Source organism: Pipistrellus kuhlii, unplaced genomic scaffold (assembly GCF_014108245.1).
Source record: "Pipistrellus kuhlii isolate mPipKuh1 unplaced genomic scaffold, mPipKuh1.p scaffold_m20_p_54, whole genome shotgun sequence".
NCBI lineage: Eukaryota > Metazoa > Chordata > Mammalia > Chiroptera > Vespertilionidae > Pipistrellus > Pipistrellus kuhlii.
In genome coordinates, this window is record NW_023425556.1 from 323,169 (window position 1) to 344,146 (window position 20,978).

The 20,978-nt window shown below is 41.1% G+C and overlaps 1 pseudogene; it reads right to left on the reverse strand.

Moving 5' to 3' along the window:
- Positions 1-922: 922 nt before the first annotated feature.
- Positions 923-3,600, reverse strand: LOC118706738 (annotated as a pseudogene).
- Positions 3,601-20,978: the final 17,378 nt, after the last annotated feature.

Consider the following 20,978-nt stretch of genomic DNA (forward strand, 5'->3'; position numbering starts at 1 on the left):
TTCATCACTCTGCCTGCTGGCCTGATTGCCCCCAACTGCATCCCCCACCTGCCTGCTCACCCCCAACTGGTCCCTTCTGTCGGCCTGCTCTTCCCCAACTGCCCCCCTGCCAGCCTGATCACCCCCAACTGCCCTCCCCTCCTGGCCTGGTCATTCCCAACTAGCTTCCCCTCCTGGCCTGATCACCCTTAACTGCCTCTGCCTTTGCCCTGCTACCATGGCTTTGTCCGGAAGGACTTCTGGAAGGTCTCATGGTCTAATTAGCATATAATCATTTTATTAATATATAATAGATAGGATATGACATACTGCCATAACTATAACATGTGTACCAGTATTACTCTATGCAAATACATACTTCATGCAATAGGAAGGCATCTAATACATTACATTGTATATGTTTAAGTAATAGACAATACTGTATTCATAGTAATAATATACACCCTGTGACTTCCTTTCCTGATTTGGGAATGGTTTCCCAATTCTTTGAACATTTCCTGGCCCCTAATGTGTGTGTGTGTGTGTGTGTGTGTGTGTGTTGTTTGTTTGTTTTGTCATTCAGAGTAACTTTATTTAATGTTTATTGCACATTATTTGAAGTCTTTAATTTCTAATCACCAAAGATTCAAAGGACTATTTTTTCCATGAAGTTTAACATCAACATCAGTGAATTCATGTATTTTTATTGTAAACATCTGAATTATTGACATTGTCATAGATCCTGAACTCATAAGCATGTACCATGAACAGGCAGGCAGCAAGCCAAGAAGCCACTCTGCAAGCAAACATATACTCTGCATAAGGAAAAAAGTCATAGCACAACATTTAATGTCCAACTGAATAACTTCAAAATATTATATATATTGAGTTCTTACTTAATATAGTATCAGGAACTCAACCACTTGTTTGGTGACAGGTTGACCTGGTTTCAGGAGTATTACTCCTGAAATAATTAAGGAAAGGGGGGCTCAATCTTTTCTTGGTTGCTTGCTCCTCCCCAGCACCTTCATCTTTCTTCTCATCCTCAGCTTCTCAGGCATCTTCTCCTTCACCTTCACCTCCTTCGTCTTCCTCCTTTGTATCCTCAAATCCTTCCTTGCCACCTTCCTCTTCGTCAACCACTTCTTTCCCCTCCTCTTCTTCAGCTTCTCCTTCAGAGGGGGGTTCATCCTTAGCTTCCTAAAGGTTTCCTCTACCTCGATGTTGCTGGTGTATTAAGAAGGGAAGGAGGGAGCGCACATCAAGTAGGAGCTAGTCTGTAAACCACCATAGGTAGATCGACCAAAGATCTGGGAATTCTGAGTATAGCCACTAGCTATGCTTCCCACGCTGGTGAAACTGAACTGGGTCTCCTCACCTTCTAAGAATTTCCTGTAAGTTTCAATGTCAATGTCCAAAGCCACACTGAGGAGGTCCTGGTATTTTTTAAAATATCATGCCATTTTACTCTAGGTAGTTCTCAACTCATTTTCTAATTTGTTGATTGTGTCCTGCATAGCACTAACGTCCAAGTTTTTCTTATCCTCCAGCTCTTGCAGCTGCTTTCCCAGAGCATTGTTCATACCCCAGCATGCTTTGATCTCCAGGGTCTTGGCCTTGAGCAGGTGGCAGCTTTCAGACACCTCGTCTTTGGGGGCACACCCCATAGGTGTTTTTGGCAGTGCTCTTGCTCTTGGTCAGCATGGTGAGCAGCTGTGGTACCATTCTTCTGCATTCTGCATGTTCTTGGCAGCCAGCTTCTCTTACTGGGTGCAGATGTCCTTGAGTGTGGCAGAGAGGTCAGACTTGGAGAACATGTCCATCTCCACCAAGATCTGAGCATACTGGATCTGCACCTGCAGCTCAGAGATCTCCTCTTCATGCACCTTCTTCAGAAAGGCGATTTAATCCATCAGGCTGTTGGTGCACTTTTCAAGCTCAGCGCCACCAAGAGCGGCCTTGTCTTCACCTTTGCGCGCCTCTATCAGACAGCCCTCTGCCTCACCATGGTTCAGCACCTCTTCCTGGTAGCATGCCCGAAGGTTGCTCCCAGTCCCTTCCAAGCCCTGGTGCCTGCTAACTGCCCACTGCCCTCTCCTCGCCAGTGACTGGGACACAGGCATCCATCTTCTTTTCTTCTTCTTTTTTTTAATCAATCTTTATTGTTCATATTATTACAAAGGTTCCTCATTTCTTCCCCCCTCCACCAGGTTCCCACCCCACCCTCCGCCCCCTCCCCACCCCCCATTGTCCTCATCCATAGGTGCACAGTTTATGTTCAGTCTCTTCCTCCCTCCCTTTCCCGGAAAACAGTCAGTCCACTCCCCTCCCATATCGCCGACTCTACTACTACAATGAATCCCTATTATTGTTCATCAGGTTTTTCAATCTCCTTTTTTTGTTGTTGTTGTTGTTATTGTTGTTGTTTTTTAATTAATAAACTTTTACAGTTCTAAGAATAAATTTTAAAATCTAAACCTTGTTTTTTTTTCTGCCTTGGGAATTGAGAGCAAACTTGCTTACATGTAAACTTGCCCTTAGGCTATCAAAAGATGTAGTCATTCAAGTGTAAATGGACACATTGTTTAAACATAGCTGCTGGTTGGAATTGGATTACCTGTTCTGGGTGGGAAGGGCTTGTCATTCCCTTTCTCCATTAAAATTAAGGTGTTAGCTTTAAAACCTCTTTTTGGCAAGAGACCTTAAACTTTCAGAACTTTTAATTTTTCAGATAGTAAATCAGTTACTTAGCATTTTCTCAAATCAATAATACCTCCACATGCCCAAGGATACACTTCACACAAAAGACATTTCCAAAAATCAACCAACCTCATCCAGGCCCCACACAAGGCACTTACAGATCAACATCCCAGCCCTATACTAACTCAACACATCCAGATCTAAGCCTTCCTCACTTGATTCAACAGACCCTCAAGTTCCCACAAAAATTTCCAGCCATGTCTGAGAAGCAGCCTTGGGGCAGAGGCAGGTGAGGAGCGAGCTGTTCTTGGCCTGGCTGCTCAGGGCCTGGCCTCTGTTGCTCTGGTTCGTTCCACAACCAGCTGCTCTGGGTCTGGCCACTGCTGCTCCCGACCTGGCTACTTCGGACGTGGCTGCTGCTGCTTCGGGCCTGGCCGCACCCGACCCTGCTAGGCATCCCATTTTCATTAAAATGTTCAACCTGGGCCTGCTCCACCTGTGTCCACAGGCAGCCCAGGCAGACAGTGATCCGAGAGACCCTGCCCTTCCCCCCCCTCCCCCCGCCTACCTGGGTCCCCAATGGCAGCCTCAACCCAGCGGGCAGCATTAGTCTCAGCCCATCTGGCCTGCCCAGACCCAGATGGCTGCCAGATGACTGCATCAGGCTCTGCCCCCCAGGCCTGCTTGGTAACCAATGGCTGCCTGGACCCTGCTGTGACATCAGATGCAGCTTCCCCATGCCTGCCTGGTCCCCGATGGTGGCCTGGATGCTGCAGGTAGTGTTAGGCGCTGCCCGCCAGGTCTGCCCTGTCCCCAATGGCTGCCTTGACCCCATAGGTGGCATCAAGTGCTACCCACCATGCCTTCCCAGTCACAATGGTAGCCTGGACCCTGCAGGTGGCGACAGGCACTGCTCTCCATGCCTGCCCAACCTCAATGGCTGCCTGGACCCCATGGGTGGCATCAGGCACTTTCCCCAACTCCCACCCCCACCTGCACAGTTACTGATGGAGGTCTTGACCCAGCTGGTGGTGTCAGGCACTGCCCTTCTGGCCTGCCTGGTCCCCCATGGTGGACTGGACTCTGCAGCAGTATAAGACACAGCCCACCCTGGCTGAATATGCAAATTTACCCTCCATCTTTGTAGGCTTAATTTGCATATCACTCCTGATTGGCTGTGGGTGTAGTGGAGGTACAGTCATTTAGCATTTTTTTATATTATTAGTATAGACTAGAGGCCCAATGCATAAAATTCATGCAAGAGTAGGCCTTCCTTCCCCCGGCTTCCCTCTGGCACCCAAGACCTGGGCTTCCCTCATAGCCCCAGCTTCATTTGGAAGGTTGTCCAGAAGGATGTCCAGTCTAATTAGCACATTAGCTTTTATTATTATAGATAGCTAAGATTTAGAAGCAACCCAAGTACCCATCAGAAGATGAGTAGTTATAAAACTGTGGTATATTTGCACAGTGGAATAATAGGCAGCTATAAAAAGGGAGCTCATACCCTTTGCAACAACATGGATGTACATGGAGAGCATTATTCTAAGTGAAATAAGCTAAGTCAGAAAAAGACAAGTACCATATGATTTCATTTAAATGTGGAATCTGATAAACAAAATAAACAAACCTCATAGATACAGAGAAGCTCTCAGAGAGCAGGTGTGTTTGAGGGCTACATGAAAAAGCTGAAATTTTTAAGCAAGGAAGAAAAACTAACAAATACAACATTATAGTGATTACCCATAGGGGTGAGGGGGAGATAGAAGAGGGTAAAGAGGGGATAAATGGTGATGAAAGGAAATTTGACTTGGGGTGGTGAACACACAATGCAGTATACCGGTGACTATTTAAAATGGAATTGTCTCAAAAAAAAAAAAAAAAAAAAAAAAAAAAAAGAATTGGCTCACTCTGTTATGGAGGCCTTAAGTACAGGGTTTAAAGGGTAGGTCAACACGCTAGAGACCCAGTGAAGCCAAAGCTGCCATTCTGGTCTGAAAGCTGACAGGCTTGAGACCTAGGGGATTCGATGTTCCATTCCTGGTCTGAAGCCCATTTGCTCTGGACCCCAAAACAGCCGATGTTATAAATGAGGTCTGAAGGCAGCCTGCAGAACTGTCTTTCGCACTGGGGAGGCCAATCTTTGGCTCTATTTGGGCCCTCAACTAATTGGAGGCTCACTTACATTATGGAGGACAGTCTGCCTTACTCACATTTCCCTAGTAACACATGTTAATGCCACCCTAAACACTCTCACAGAACCACCCAGAATAATATTTAAGTATCTGTGCACCCTGTGGCCCTACAAGGTTGACATATAAAATTAATCATCACAGTGGGGTTATGTAGGATGAAAATGTTTCAAAATAATTGCCTGCACAGAGCTGTGACCTTAGATTTGTGATTAACCACTGTTTACTCCACTCTAAAACAGGATAATCATACTAAACTCTCCCTTAAAGTTCATATGAGTAATGGCCAGATTCATTCAATAGCTAAGAATAAAGCTAAAGGAAGGAGAGTGTTTTTTTTTTTTTAAACTTGAAAAATAACAATCAATCTTATTTATGGAAATTTCCAGGTGAAATAAGCCTGATGAGGCACAGACATTTTATGTAATAAATACAGAGCTCTAAATTTTGCTTCCTTAGCAGCTTTCCATGTTGAACAGTAATTGCTAATCTGGTTTTGCTAGTATTGCTATGATTTGTTGAGATGTTTGATTTAGTTGTAAAGCATTTGCCTTGTTCTCTGTTATACTTCCCCTGTGGCTGTCTGTGGTTTTTCCTCAACTATGGGATTAAATCATTTGAGTTTGGCTTACACAAAATGTCATTTATTAATAAAGTCCTTTTTTTGTTGTTTCCATTCCTTCTGTGATATATTTTATTAAAATAGAGATGAACTGGAATGCAATTTTGTTCTTAGAAATATAATTTTAACCATATGTTGAAAAACAAATTACTTTAATTTTTGTAAAAAATAAATACTAATATTATTTTTTAAATTTTATTTTTCAATTACAGTTGACATTCAATGTTATTTTATACTAGAGGCCCAATGTACAAAATTCGTGCAAGAGTAGGCCTGCACAGCCCTGACTGCCTCGGCCCATACCAGCCTCTGTTTGTTCTGCTCTTCAGCTGTTTAGTTGATTTGCATATTATGCTTTTATTATTATAGACTAGTTTCAGGCATACAGCATTGTGTTTAGACAATTATTTAATTTATGAAGTGATCCCTTAAAGACAAGATAAATTATTATTTTTTTAAATATATTTTATTGATTTTTTACAGAGAGGAAGAGAGAGGGATAGATAGTTAGAAACATGGATGAGAGAGAATCATCATCAATCAGCTGCCTCTTGCACACCCCTTACTGGGGATGTGCCCGAAACCAAGGTACATGCCCTTGACCGGAATCGAGGCCAGGACCTTTCAGTCTGCAGGCCAGCGCTCTATCCATTGAGCCAAACTGGTTTTGGCAAGATAAATTATTTTTTGTTTTAACTTTTGATCTTCATTTTCTCCTGCCTAAAAATAGTATTTTATACCCATAATTCTATTGTTTGTAAGTGTTGAATAAACTTCTGTCACAAATTAGGTAGTTGTCCCTGCTAAGTATAAGGCATTGAAAACATCTGATAATACAGCACAGATATAATGCAAATTGGCTGCACAGTAATATTGGAAACCTTGGGAAAGATCCAAAATTTCATGTAAGTAATTTTGGAGAGCCATGTGTATCTTATAATTACACTGGAGAACAAATGAGGATCTGGCTGAGTTAGAAGAGAAAATCTACAAAAATATGATGAGTACTCAGAAGCCATTCTTTACTCACAACTAGTTCAGTTCCCACTAAATTCTGTGTGGAATTGGACTTTTTTATTGGATATAAAGACAGGTAGACAATTCTGGTGAATTAATATTAATATATAAAATAAATAACCTAATATTCAGGACACTATTTCTGAAAGTTTCACTACATCAATCTGATTTAGTTTTGTTGATACACTCTTATTTTTCATTTCAATGTTAAGTAATTCATGTGTTGCCTTAATAGCAAAGTATTAAGTCAGAAGAAAAACACACTAGTCTCTTACATTTTGGAACTTTTAACTTTCAAATATGATTTCCATGTGTATAAAAAATATTCTTTCACATGTTAAAAAGACATGTTTAAAAAGTGAAAGTAGGAATAGGGCAGACAGGAGTAGGAATGAACTATTTTGAGGAGCTGATATTTGATAGATGAATGGGATTTAGATACGAGTAGAGAAAATAGTGAAAAGTCATGGATTCCACCAATTGCTTGTCAAATAAGCAATTGGTGAAACAGGAGATATTTGGCCTAGAGGAGAGACTACTTAGGAAGAGCATAATATTTGTCATAAAATATTTTGAGCTCAGTCATATACAAGGTGGAGTAGACTTGTTCTCCATGTCCCCTGTGAACCAAATTTAGACAATGATGGACATTTCAGACAGAGAAATATTCTATTATGGGAAGACAGACAGAAAAAAGATAAAACATATTGCTATAAGTTTAAGTACCATAAAATTAAATAATATTTATTTTAATATGAGAAAAAATAAATAACAGAGACATTCCTATAGTTTTAGCAATTAGGTAAATATCTCTGAAGAGAACATTACAAAATAAGACATAAAAGATGAAGCTCTAGCAATGCATAAAGTTTTGCAGTGAGGAGGATAATGTTATAGCCAGAAGGAACAGTATCTGCAAAGGCCTAAGGAAGGAAGTTACTTAATGTGCTGCTGAAACTAGAAGGTCTGTGTGGTAAGAGTAGGAAGAACAAAGACTAGAGTGGTAAGAGATGATGTGGTACAAGTATGCAAATATCAGATCATGTAGTGCCTTATAAGCCATGATACAGAGTTTGACATTTTTCTAGGTGTTATAGAAAGTCACTGAAGAATTTTGAGTAGGATGATCAGAATCAGAAAAGAATAGTGTCATGAAGCTGCATTAGAAACTTAAAAAATCTAGGCATAAAGGGGAGAGAGCCTACAGTTAGAGAAATGTCAATGATTATAGCTACCACTTATGAACTTTACCTATATGCCAACACACATACATGTGTGCATGTGTGTGTGTGTGTGTGTTATAGTAGCCCTCTTAAGTAGTGTCATCATTTCCATTTTGCTGATGAAAAAAGAAACTTGTGATTATAGTAGCTAAAGTTCACAAATAGTAAATAGCACATCAACAATTCAGACTTTAATGTATTTGTCTCTAAAGTCAGCATATTTTCTGCTGCACTACAACTGTCTCCAAAGAAAGAAGAGAAAAAAAGAAAGAGGAAAGTTGTTAATGCATTATGACTACTTTGAGTCAAAGTGTATTGAGAACACTAATAGTTATTGAGTCCCTGACAAGGCAAGTTACGCTGTTAAGCTTTAACTTTTAAACATTATTTTACTTAACGTTTACAACAAATATTTGATGTAGATATTATCACTGTTTTATAGATTGATAAAATAAGGCTCATAGATCTAATTAGTCACCACTTCACAAAGATAGTAAGAGGCAGAATCTGGTATTACAATCAAGAAATTATAAATATTTCCCTTAACATGCTACCACACATGTACTTATCAAATAGTCCTCTCTCTTGGTATTCTTACCCTGTCATAGGGAAAAGTAAGAAAATGCATGAATTGATAGGAAAACACATAAAACATCATCATTAACTGCAAAATATATAGAAGGCATTAAAATGTATGTGTGTCTACTTTTTGGAATATTTGCAATTTAATTTATCATTACTCTCAAAATAAATACTTTGTTGTGTCCAAGTAGTAATGAAACTGCACATAAATACTTGGGTAGTAGTAAGAATAGGTTTTGTATGCATGTAGAGATCCCATGAACATTAATTCTCTAGCCATCTAAGGAAAGGGGAAGAAATTAATAAGAAAAGATGTACTTGCTTGAAGATTCCCTCCATTAATCCTGTTCAAAAATAACTCTCTTTTACATTCTATTATACTAATTGCAGACTCATTTGGGTTAACAAGCTCCTTTTATAAAATGTTAATAAAAGGTTGTGCCTAATCAATTGTAACTGATGCTAAGGGTTTTGTAGGTCTGAAAAAAGTGGATCTCTGACTGGGATACAAAAAAAAAATGTGGGTAAATTTTTTGTGTGGTGGGAGGTGGTATTCAGGGTAAGCCTGGAAATAGCTAGAAAGCAGCACATAGGCACTGAAGTTTTAGGTGGAGGATAGCCACAAATAGGTAGGAGTGATAAAGACAAATTTTGTCTACTTTGCAGTGTTTACAATATATGTATCATTGAAACTCTGTTGTAGTGCAAGAAAACTGACTTGAGAATTTGAACAAATCCTCTTCAAGATTCATCTTTCTCCAGGTTGAAAAAAAATCACCCCTACCACCACCACGACCACCATCCTTTCCATTTTGGCTTCATTTTTGGTCTATTACTACTAGTATAAACTGAAAGGGCAGGGCGGGGCGAGGATGAGCTCCCAACTCCGCCACATAGGGCGGAGTTATCCCTAGCCCTCAAAACCCCTGGACTGGGAGAAATTCACTCTCTTCCACCATGCTGCCGGCATGAGTCGGGGAGTCTATGCTAGCATGGTGAAGGCTCTTTTGCTTATTGCATCGGACTCGGCTCCCTGGTGGTCCTTGGGGATCACGAAGTCTGGGCATAACAGATGGGGGAATTCGTCCAGAATCCCCAGACAGGACCATTAGGGGACCCGATCCTGAGAGTCTGACTGGCCGCGGTAGGTGTGTGTGCGCTCTGGAGGGACATAAAACCCCTCATGGAATTGGTGCCCGAAGACGCCTGGTGGACACACCATGAAGGCTACCGGCAGGAGGATCAGAAGATGTTCTGACCTCCCGGGAGGGCCTGAGAGGGACCCTCATATGGGGAGAGGAATGGCGTGAGCCGTTGCCTCACCTGCGGAAAGTGAGCCTTTCCCAGGTCTGAGTTTGGTATCTGTGGGCGACATGGCGCCCCAGGATGGAGCGGGCGAAGTGTGGCCGGCGTGGCGGTGCGGGGCCCCCTGGCGGTGTTGGGTCGGAGGGGGGGCTCCCGCGGGGCTCAGTCTGCGCATCGGAGCGCGGCTGGGCAGTGGTGGCCTCGCTTGAGGAGCAGGCACCTGGGTTAATTTGCTGGCTGCCTAGAGAAGGGTAGGTGGAGCCGGGAAGCTGCTGGGGCGACCTGTGCTTTCTCCTCGGGCCGCCTGAGTAGCATGGCTGGGGCTGCAGCTGAAGCAGCCTCACTCAGGGGGCCTGGGCCCGAGGGGCCTGGGCCTGGTGAAGGCATCTGGTGTGGTGATATCCGGTAATGGAGAAGAGCTCAAGGGCAAATCTCTGTGCTCAGTAAAGTGAAAGGCCAGTTCAAAACGAGTGCTCATAGTTTTGGGCTTTGCTTAAAAACACTTTTCTGGGTACAGAATAAGTTTTAAAAGTGGTGGAGATAACTGGGAGATAAATTAAAACTGGTTTCCCAAGTGATTGTAAGCAGCTTTTGAAATTCCCCGCCATGAGGCAGAAACTAGATGGTAATGGCTGAGAGTCTTCAGGTAAAGAATGTGTTCATTTGCATTTGAATGCTGCTCCAGCTTCAGGGAGTGGCAGGTGATTGGTGGTGAAGCAGCCCACAATGGTTAGTCTTCCTTGTCATTGGTATCAGCTAAGCAGAGTCATATAGCTACTTAAGTATGAATTGTGATTGACCTATGATTTTCTGACATTGTCTTAAATCCTAGTAAACTGCCTCTGGTGTGGAGAGGTCTAGGGGAGGCCGGAGAGCACAAGACTATTAGCTCTCCTACAAAGAGATTATTCAGTGCTTTGTTTGAACTTCAGAAAAAAAATTTTGAGATCTGAAAAAACTGTATGATTAGATCTGTTGCTGAAACTTTACCCTAAATAAGCAGGATGTATTAGAAATGTAATGTTATTAATCTAAGGAATGCCAAATTTATTTGACTTGCCAGCTTTAAAAGTTCAAAGTATAAGTTGAATTAGGAAAAGTTAATTGCAGTAACTACAATAGATGCCTAGAATATGGCAGGCTAACTGTATTATATGTGTTAAGAATAAGCAGTAATGATCAAAGATCTCAAGGATTGATTTATTCTCATTTGTCAGATGAAAAAGTATGTAATGCTTACACTTAAAAAAATTATTTTAAGTCAGTGATGCAGTATTTTTTTTAAGTCAGTTTTTCTAAAGTAATGTTTTATATTTGATTTGTTTTGTTTTGCTTTTCTCATATGCCATTGTTGTTGAATTTGGGCTTGTACCTGCATCTTGTATTTTGTTTAAACTTTGGGAATCATTTTTTTGTTTCAGTCATGTATATCTACTTTATAGGTTTAAGTAGACTTCATCACAAAGGTTTATAATTTATTTAGAATTGTGTTAAAACAATGTGAAAACAATTATTTGTATGATTTAACCCCCTGCGACTGCTTGGACAATTTTCACCGATGTTCTGCAGGGGCAGTAGAGGAGGCTTAGAAATGCAGATAGATCTGTATCTATAGGAAAAATGTGGCATTTTAAATTTTAAACGGCTGGAGGCCTGGGAACAGGTACTGGACCTGCTTCCTCCTCCCTTGCCTTTTCTTTAAAATTTGAGGCATGGTTATGTATTTTTGGAAGATAAGATTTTTATAAAAATTATAAAGAGTATGTCCTGACAGGTTAGCTAGGAGAGGCAAGCCTGTTAGTTTCCTGATGGGCATGGGGGCACCCTATTTAGTCTTGAGAGAGCCAATAGGACCCGTACATCAGCCCAGGAAGCCACCGGACAAACTGCCTGTTTTCCTTGGACATCAAGGACTGTGGTCCTCGGAAGGAACACATACTGGGGGAATGCAGCTGTTGAACTGGTCCAAAGTGGAAAAACGGATCTTTGAGGAGCTAAAGAAGGCTCTCATCTCAGCAGCTGCCCTAGCCTTGCCGGACGACGTGGAGCCTTTCCACCTCTACGTGAGTGAGGTAAGAGACCTTGCCAAAGGGGTTCTCACTCAGACTCTAGGTCCCTGGAAGGGACCTATTGCCTATCTGTCTAAGAGACTGGACCCTGTGGCAGCAGGGTGGCCAGCGTGCTTCCAGGCAGTGGCAGCCACAGCATTGCTGGTGAAGGAGGCAGATAAGCGGACTCTGGACCAGGAGCTAACCTGGATGGGCCAGGTTTTTCTCCTGGACCAGCCCTGTGTCCAGATTCATAAAACTCTGGCCATCAACCCTCCCAGCCTGCTTCCAGATGATGATGAGGAACCCATTCATGACTGCACAGAGGTAACAGACGACAAGGTACTGTTCACGGATTGGAGCAGTTACGTTCAGGATGGGACCTGATATACAGGGGCAGTGGTAGTCACCTTGGACCACACCATTTGGGCACAGTTCCAGAACTTTTGGCCTTAATCCAGGCCCTTTGATAGAGACACTGTGCCATCCACAAAGAAAAGAGGGTTACCAACTGCAACCAGAAGGAATTGGCTGACCAGAAGCAAGCCACTGAAGGACCAGATGGTTGATGGACCCTCCAGATGACAAGACTGTTGGTCCCAGAGGCTCTAGGTCAGAGTTGCCCGGTGACACCAGGTTAAGTGTCACCAAGACTTCTGAACTTCTGTGAGGCAAGAGTTGCTAGAAGTACTGTCTGTGCACAGGTAAATGCTAAGCAAGGTAAGGGGATCCCCCCTGGGAATTCAGGTCCCAGGGAACCTCCCCAGGAGAGCATTGGTAGGTGGATTTCAGAGATTAAACCACCAGCATTAAGGTCTAGTTTTTACAGACACTTCAGATTAGGTTGAGGTATACCCCACTATCAGATGACAGCCCCACCTTGGTAGCTAAGGTATCTCAGAGTATAGCTCTAGCCTTAGGACAGGTAGGTGCGACTCAGGAGGAAGGGCGTTTAACTAAATGTGTCTTAGAATCAGTGAAAATTGGACCAACCCCCTGTCCTTTGTCCTCTTGAGGGCCAGGTGTACCCCTTACTGGGACAAGTTTCCCCTTTTTGGGAGGGGATCATGTATGGTAACCATTTCCTTGCTCAAGTCCTTACAGGCTCTGCAGTTTGCTTGTTCCAGATGCACTGCCAGTGCCCACCGCAGACCCTGTAGCCCCGGAACTCAATGTGGGTAAAGAAATTTGCTGCCCAAGGACTCAAAAGGTGCTGCACTGTTATCCTGAGCACGCCCACTGCTGTTGAAGTAGATGGCACCCAGACCTGACTACATGACTCCCAGCTCCTGCATGGCCTGGATCCTGGCAACTACAGGCCCGGAAGAGAACTGGTGCCTGCAGGAGGGGAACTGGACTTCAGTGAGGACAATACTGATGGGAACTGTGGTACTAAGGGTCTTGATAACTGTATTTGTTGTTTATGCTGAAAGGAAGTAGGCTGCTGAGTCAATGATTTGACTAGGCACATTAGACAAGGTGGGAATGAGAGGGCAGGGCGGGGCGAGGATGATCTCCCAACTCCGCCACATAGGGCGGAGTTATCCCTAGCCTTCAAAACCCCTGGACTGGGAGAAATTCGCTCTCTTCCACCATGCTGCCGGCATGAGTCGGGGAGCCTATGCTAGCATGGTGAAGGCTCTTTTGCTTATTGCATCGGACTCGGCTCCCTGGTGGTCCTTGGGGATCACGAAGTCTGGGCATAACATAAACTAGCCCACAAGTGACAGTGGCACCTGTCTCTCTGTGCAAAAACCTATTTTAAGAAAAGGGCAAGAGAGAAAAAGAGATCAAAGAGGGAAAAAATGGCATGCATCCTCATCTCTCCTCTCTCTAGTTTAGTCACTGTCTCATGAGATAATTCAAAGATTTCCCTCTTCCTGTGATTTGTAACCTAATTCCTACAAGTATGAAAAATCAGCATGAGAACTGAATGTGTGAGTATTGAGGAATATGAAGAACAGGAATGTCTGGATTGTGTGGAGGTTGGTGAAAGTTTCTTTGAGAAAAGGGCCTCGTATAGTGCAGTTAAAGGTTTACAAATATGAGCTAGTTTAGTAAAGAGGGCACAAATCAGCAGGCAAGATACTCTAAGCCAAGGAAACGATAGAGCAAATGCAAATGTAAGCATTCTTATAAATCACCTGTGTAAGTGTCAAATAATTCACATATTTAAATTTGAGGAATATTTTGAGTGGCAAATTTTAAATACAGTGGCGAGGTAAATGGAACAGGAATGGAAGACCTTGAATGTCATGTTTTGAAATTTCTATTTGATAGCATGTGCAAGAGGAAATAAGTATAAATTCTTAACTTGAGAATGAGGGAGCAATGAGATATTATCTGAGGAAGATAAAGGCTTGAGTTAATCCATCTATAAAAGATAGGATTAGCACAATAAATGTGAAAATGTGAAATATGGAATGAATTTAAGAGATATTGCAAAAAGAAAAACATTAATATGGAAAAATTGTTATGTTGTGGGTTAGTAAGAAAAGTTTATAAAATAAATCTTTCCCCCCAAAAAATAAAATAACAAATAAATCTTCCCAGATTGTGAGCCTGGAAAAGAGGAGAGAATATAACACAAGTAAGTGGAATGAATAAAATGAGTAAGGCTATTTCCTGTTTAGGGCTGGACAGATGCATTGCTCTGATATCAAAGGAAAATAAAAGTAGTGAGATTATCTGAGCAGTAGGATATTAGGGAACAGAAAAGGGGTGGGCAGTCAGGAGGAGAAATGGAGATTTGAAGGTTGTACCAGAGAGAGGGCCACTGGGAAGATAAACATAATTATACCCTTCCATTTCAATTATCTTTTTTCCCTTAGTACTAATATTAAATTTGGAGTGGCTTTTTCACTCTTTTGGATATATTGCTTTCTCTGGTCTAATTTCATTATGTTTGCTTCAAAACTAATCTGTAAACTATATAATCTTAGAGTATGCATTCTGTTTTGGATTTTCTTTTGGCAACAATAGTGATGATGTTGATAATGTATATAAATAACTTGGACAGTGATGTGCCCAATCAGGTGCTATATTGAAGGTTTTGATTAAAAACTTATTACTGACTCTTAAAGATGAGAAATGCTTTGGTGTATGAATGTATTACTTTTTCACATTTATTCTCAAAATAATAAAACCTTTGACTATGCATTTTTTCTTTGACTATATATTTTTAATCATGTATAACTTCACTAACTCAAATGTTGCAAAAACTCCAAAGTTTGAAGTTATTCACCATCACAAAATAAACTCTTCATTTGACCTGTAGAATTCACCCCTCTGTTGCCCAGCAGGGAATCCATATCGCAACCATATGGACCCTTTAATGACCATCTCCACCATTCTGGAATAGATTTTGTGGAAGAAATGTTGGTGTCCTGGGGTAATGCATGGTGAAACAATCACAGTGGGAGTTTTGTTTTATTTTGTGTTTTTGTTCACAGCATTGGTCTTATTCTTTTCATTAATTAGCAACATTTAACATTCTACAAACATCTGTGGCAACACTAGTTGGTCTTAAAATCACTCTGACTATTTAAAACATGAGAACATCTCTTCTTAGAAATGGAGCACACTTTCTTTTTTAGGCACAAAATAGAAAAAATAAAATATTATCTGTATACAATATTTATAAACTTTAGAAGCATTTATGAAATATTTGTAATATTTCTAGCAAGGATTTGAATGGCAGATTTAAGCTGATTTCAAAATCTTAATCTGGCCCTAGTTGATTTGGTTCAGTGGATAGAGTGTCGGATTATGGATTGTTGGGTCCTAGGTTCCATTCCAGTCAAGGCCACATGCCTGGGTTTTGGGCTCTCTCTCCAGTGTGGAGGATGGAGGAGGCGGCCAATCAATGAGTTTCTCACATCATTGATTGCCAGGAACCAGGAACAGGGAAACAAAACCTAACATTGTCACTGGAGATAAAATGTAAAAAGAGCTAGCTGACCTTGATGGCTCTGAATGGTCAGAGCTATAAACTCATTGTCTAGTTGAGATAGTGGTGCTTGAGGCAACTTTAATTTGTTAATCATATATAAATGTAAGTTGATTTTCTGCTTTCCTCCTTAAGAAATGTCTTTGTTTCAGAATCTCAATAAAAGGAATGGTAAAAGGCCAGAGAGTGGTTAGTCTTCCCACTAGAGGTAGACTCCTGCCTGGCCCCCATTTTCCCAAATTAACTCTTTTCCAGTCTTTCTTTTCATTTTAGTGTGCATCCTTCTCCAGAAACCGGACCCTAAGTGGGCCCTGAACCACGTGGGTCTTGTTAAGGGATCCCACAATTGATGTTTACATCTCTCTCTCTCTCCCTTCCTCTGAAATCAATAAAAAATATGTTAGAAAAACAAACAAACCTTTATCTCAAAACAAATAAAGGTGTAAGTTTGTCATTAAATTTGTGATTTTTAGAACCACTTTCAATACTAATTAGGGCCTTCTATTTTTCCTATCAATTACATAATTATAATTAGCAATAAAAAAACAGAATGATATTGTTCCTTTCTATTTCCACATAAGGATGATAGAATCTTCTTTTTCAAAATGTGGATTTATTGATTGAAATCATCATTCTTATTTGATAAGAGTTCTTAGTATATTTTTTCCCAAAAGTCATTATGTGATTTTGTGCAGAATGTAAAGAATTCTAGTAGTTACTAGAATGGAGTACAACACCCATATCACATAGGGCTGGTTGGTTGGTTTGGTTTCAGAAACTATTATACTTAGAGGAGATAATTGACTTTTTGTCTCTAAATTATTAGATATAAAGTTATTTGATGCAAAAAATATCATTAAATTTATTATTGAAGAGTTTGTCATTTTTATGTCTATTAACAAGTAGATTATATTTAACTAGAGGCCCGTGCACAAAAATCATGCATGAGGTGGGTGTTCCTCAGCCCAGCTTGCACCCTCTCCAATATGGGACCCCGTAAAGGATGCCCAACTTCCTTTTTATGTCCGATTCCAGTAGGATACTAAACAGGCTGTCGGACATCCCTCTCACAATCCAGGACTACTGGTTCCCAACTGCTCACCTGCCTGCCTTCCTGATTGCCCCTAATCATTTCTTCCTGCCATCCTGATCACCCTCTAGCCACTCCCCTGCCAGCCTGATTGATGCCTAATTGCTCCCCTGCCAGTCTGTTTGCCCCTAACTGCCCACCCCTGCAGGCCTAGTCACCCCTAATTGCCCTACCCTGCAGGCCTCGTTCCCCCCAGCTCCTCTCCCCTGCAGGCCTAGGACCCTCCCAACTGACTTTCCCTGAAGGCCTGGTTGCCCCCAACTTTCCTCCTCTGTTGACCTGGTCACCCCAAACTGCCCTCCCCTGTAAACTTGATCACCCCCAACTGCCCTCCCTTGCAGGCCTGATCTCTCCCAAGTGCCCTCTCCTGCTGGTCATTTTGTGGCAGCCATCTTGTGTCCACATAGAGGCAGCCAACTTTGACCACATGGGGGCAGACATTCTGTATGTTGAAGTGATGGTCAATTTGCATATTACTCTTTTATTAGATAGGATAGAGGCCTGGTGCACCGATGTGGGCCAGCTGGTTTGCCCTGAAGGGTGTCCTGGATCAGGGTGGAGGTTTCCTTGAGGCATGGAGCAGCCTGGGTGAGGAGCCTGTGGTGGTTTGCAGGCCAGCCATGACCCCCAGTAACACAAGCAGAGGTCCTGATATCTGATGATTTATTTATTCTCTATAATTGAAACTTTGTAGCCTTGAGTGGAGGCCAGGACAGGCCAGGAACTTGGCTTCCTCCATTGCCAGGGAAACACAAGCCTCCTGCTCACTCTGTGTCTGCAGCGATTTTTGTTGGGATTTATTTATCTTATATAATTGAAACTTTGTAGCCTTGAGTGGAGGCCTGGGCCAGTGAGGGTTTGCAGTAAGCTTGGCTTCCTCCATTACTGGGAATTATCAAGCCTCCTGTTCGCTCTGTGGCCACAGCCATCTTGGTTGGGTTAATTTGCATACTTGCTCCTGATGGGCTGGTGGGCATGGCTTGTGGGTGTAGCAAGGTATGGTCAATTTGAATATTATACTTTTATTAGGTAGGATAGTCTGTATAATCACCACAGTATTAAATATGACTAAATTATATTCTTTAAAAAAGCATTGATTCAATTGATTGAGGTTACATTTGTCAGCATGGACCTATAGCTTACAGCCATGGATTTCTAAGTTACAAGATCTTATAGCGCACCATGTGCCCACCACCCAAAATCAAATTTTCTCCTATTACCTTCTATTAGGACCCCTTCTCCTTACTTTTTGGCAACCATCACACTGCTGTTTATGTTCACATATTTCTGTTTTAAATCCCACATATGAGTGAAAACATAGTTTTTAGCTTTTTCTGACTGACTCATTACTCTTAGCATAATGTTCTCAAAGTCCATCCATGTTGTTGCAAATAGCTCCTTTTGTATGGCTGAGTAGTATTCCATAATGTATATGTACACCATCTTCTTTATCCAGTCCTCTTTCACAGGACACTTTGATTGTTTCCATGGCTTGGACACCATGACTAATTCTGTAATAAACATAGAGATACACATATCATTGTAAATACATGATTTTGAGGGGTTTTTGTTTCTTTTTAAAATGTCTTTATTGATTAAGATAATATATATGGGTCCTCCTCCCCGCTTTACCCCCCGACACTACCATTCATGCCCTCACCCCTCTGTTGTCTATGTCAATTGGATAGGCGTATATACATGCATACAAGTCCTTTGGTTGATCTCTCCTCCTTACCCCCACCCTCCCGTACCTTCCCTCTTATGTTTGACAGTCTGAATAATGCTTCTCTGTCTCTAGATCTGTTTTTGTTCATCAGTTTATATTGTTCAGTATATTGCATAAATGAGTGAGATCATGGAATATTTATCTTTCTCTGACTGGCTTATTTCACTTAGCATAATGCTCTCCAGGTCCATCCATGCTATTGCAAATGGTAAGAATTACTTCTTTTTTTACCACAGCATGATATTTAATTGTGTAGATGTATCACAATTTTTTTAAATATATTTTATTGATTTTGTACAGAGAGGAAGGGAGAGAGATAGAGAGTTAGAAACATCGATGAGAGAGAGTCATCGATCAGCTGCCTCCTGCACCCCGCCCCCCCTGGGGATGTGCCCGCAACCAAGGCACATGCCCTTGACCAGAATCGAACCCGGGACCCTTCAGTCCCCAAGCCGATGCTCTATCCATCGAGCCAAATTGGTCCCGGGGTATCACAATTTTTTTAATCCCCTCTTCTGCTGAGGGGAACCTAGGCTGTTTCCAAATCTTAGCTATGGTAACTTATGCTGCTATGAACATAGGGGTGCATATATCATTTATTATTGGTGTTTCTAGCTTCTTGGGATATATTCCTAGAAGTGGGATCACAGGGTCAAATGAGAGTTCCATTTTTAGTTTTGTGAGGAAACTCCATACTGTTCTCCACAGTGGCTGCAACAGTCTGCATTCCCAACAGCAGTGCATGAGGGTTCCTTTTTCTCCACATGCTTGCCAACACTTGTAATTTATTCATTTGTTAATAATAGCCATTCTCACAGGTGTGAGATAATACCACATTGTCATTTTGATTTGCATCTTTGGGATAATTAATGACTTTGAACATGTTTTCATATGTCTCTTGGCCTTCCTTCTGTTTTCCTTCCAAAAGTATCTATTTAAGTCCATTGCCCACTTTTTGATTGGATTGTTTATCTTCTTTTTGTTAAGTTGTATGAGTTCTCCGTAAATGTTGGAGATTAATCCCTTATAGGTGATAACATTGGCAAATATGTTCTCCCAATCAGTGGGTTCTCTTGTTGTTTTGATGATGGTTTCCTTTGTTCTTCAAAAGCTTTTTATTTTGATTAGTCCCATTTGTTTATTTTCTCTTTAGTTTCCATTGCCTAGGAGCTATATCAGTGAAGATGTCTGAGATTTCATTGCCTATGTATTCCTCTATTATGTTTATGATTTCCCATCTTATATTTAAGTCCTTTATCCACTTTGAGTTTATTTTTGTATATGCTGTATGTTGATGGTCTACAATAGTTTCGTTGTTTTTTTTTTTGTTTTTTTTTTGCATGTGTATGTCCTATTTTCCCACCACCATTTGTTGAAGGGATTGTCTTGACTCCATTGTATGTTCATGCCTCCTTTGTCAAATATTAATTGGGCATAGTGTTTTAGGTCAATTTCTGGTTACTCTATTCTATTCCATTGATCTATATGTCTGTTCTTTTGCCAGTACCAGGCTCTTCTAAGAATAGTGCCTTTGTAATGCAGCTTGATATCTGACAATGTTATCTCACCTACTTTGTTCTTCTTTATCAGGATTGCTACAGCTATTTGGGGTCTTTTTTTTTTAATCCAGATGAATTTTTGGAAAGTTTGTTCTACATATTTGAAATATGTCATTGGTATTTTAATGGGGATTGCGTTGAATGTATAGATTGCTTTGGGTATTATGGACATTTTGATGATGTTGGTTCTACCAATTCATAAATATGGAATGTCTTCCATCTGTTTATGTCTTCCTCTATCTATTTTTTTCAGAGTCCTGTAATTTTTTGCAAATAAGTCTTTTACCTCCTTAGTTAAGTTTATTCCTAGGTATCTTAATGTTTTGTTTTGTTTTTTACAATGGTAAATGGGATTGCTTTTTTAGTCTCTTTCTGTAAGTTCACTATTGGTGATTTTTAGATTTTGGGATATATACCCAGGAGAGGAATTGCTGGGTCTTATGGTAGCTCTATTCTTAATCTTTTGAGGAATAGCCAGACTGATTTCCATAGTGGTTGTACCAGTCCACATTCCCACCAGCAGTGAATGAGGGTTCCCATTTTCCCCACAACCACTCCAACACTTGTTGCTTGTCATGTTGATAATAGCCACTCTAATAGGTGTAAGATGGTATCTCATTGTAATTTTAATTTGCATTTCCCAAATTGTTAGTGAGGTTGAACATCTTTTATACATCTAATGACTGATCATATGTACATTTTGGAAGAGGTTGTATTTTCAGGTCCTCTACCCACTTTTTGATTGGGTTATTTGTTTGGTGTTGATTTTATGAGTTCTTTATATAGTTTGGAAATTAAACCTTTGTCAAACTAGTGTTTTCAAATATCTTCTCCCATTTGACTGGCTTCCTGTTTGTTTTGCTGTTAGTTTCTTTTGCTGTGCAGAAGCTTTTTAGTTTGATATAGTCTCATTCATTTATTTTTTCCTTTACTTCCCTTGCCTTGGGATCAAATTCATAAAATGTTCTCTATGACCACGGTTCATAAAT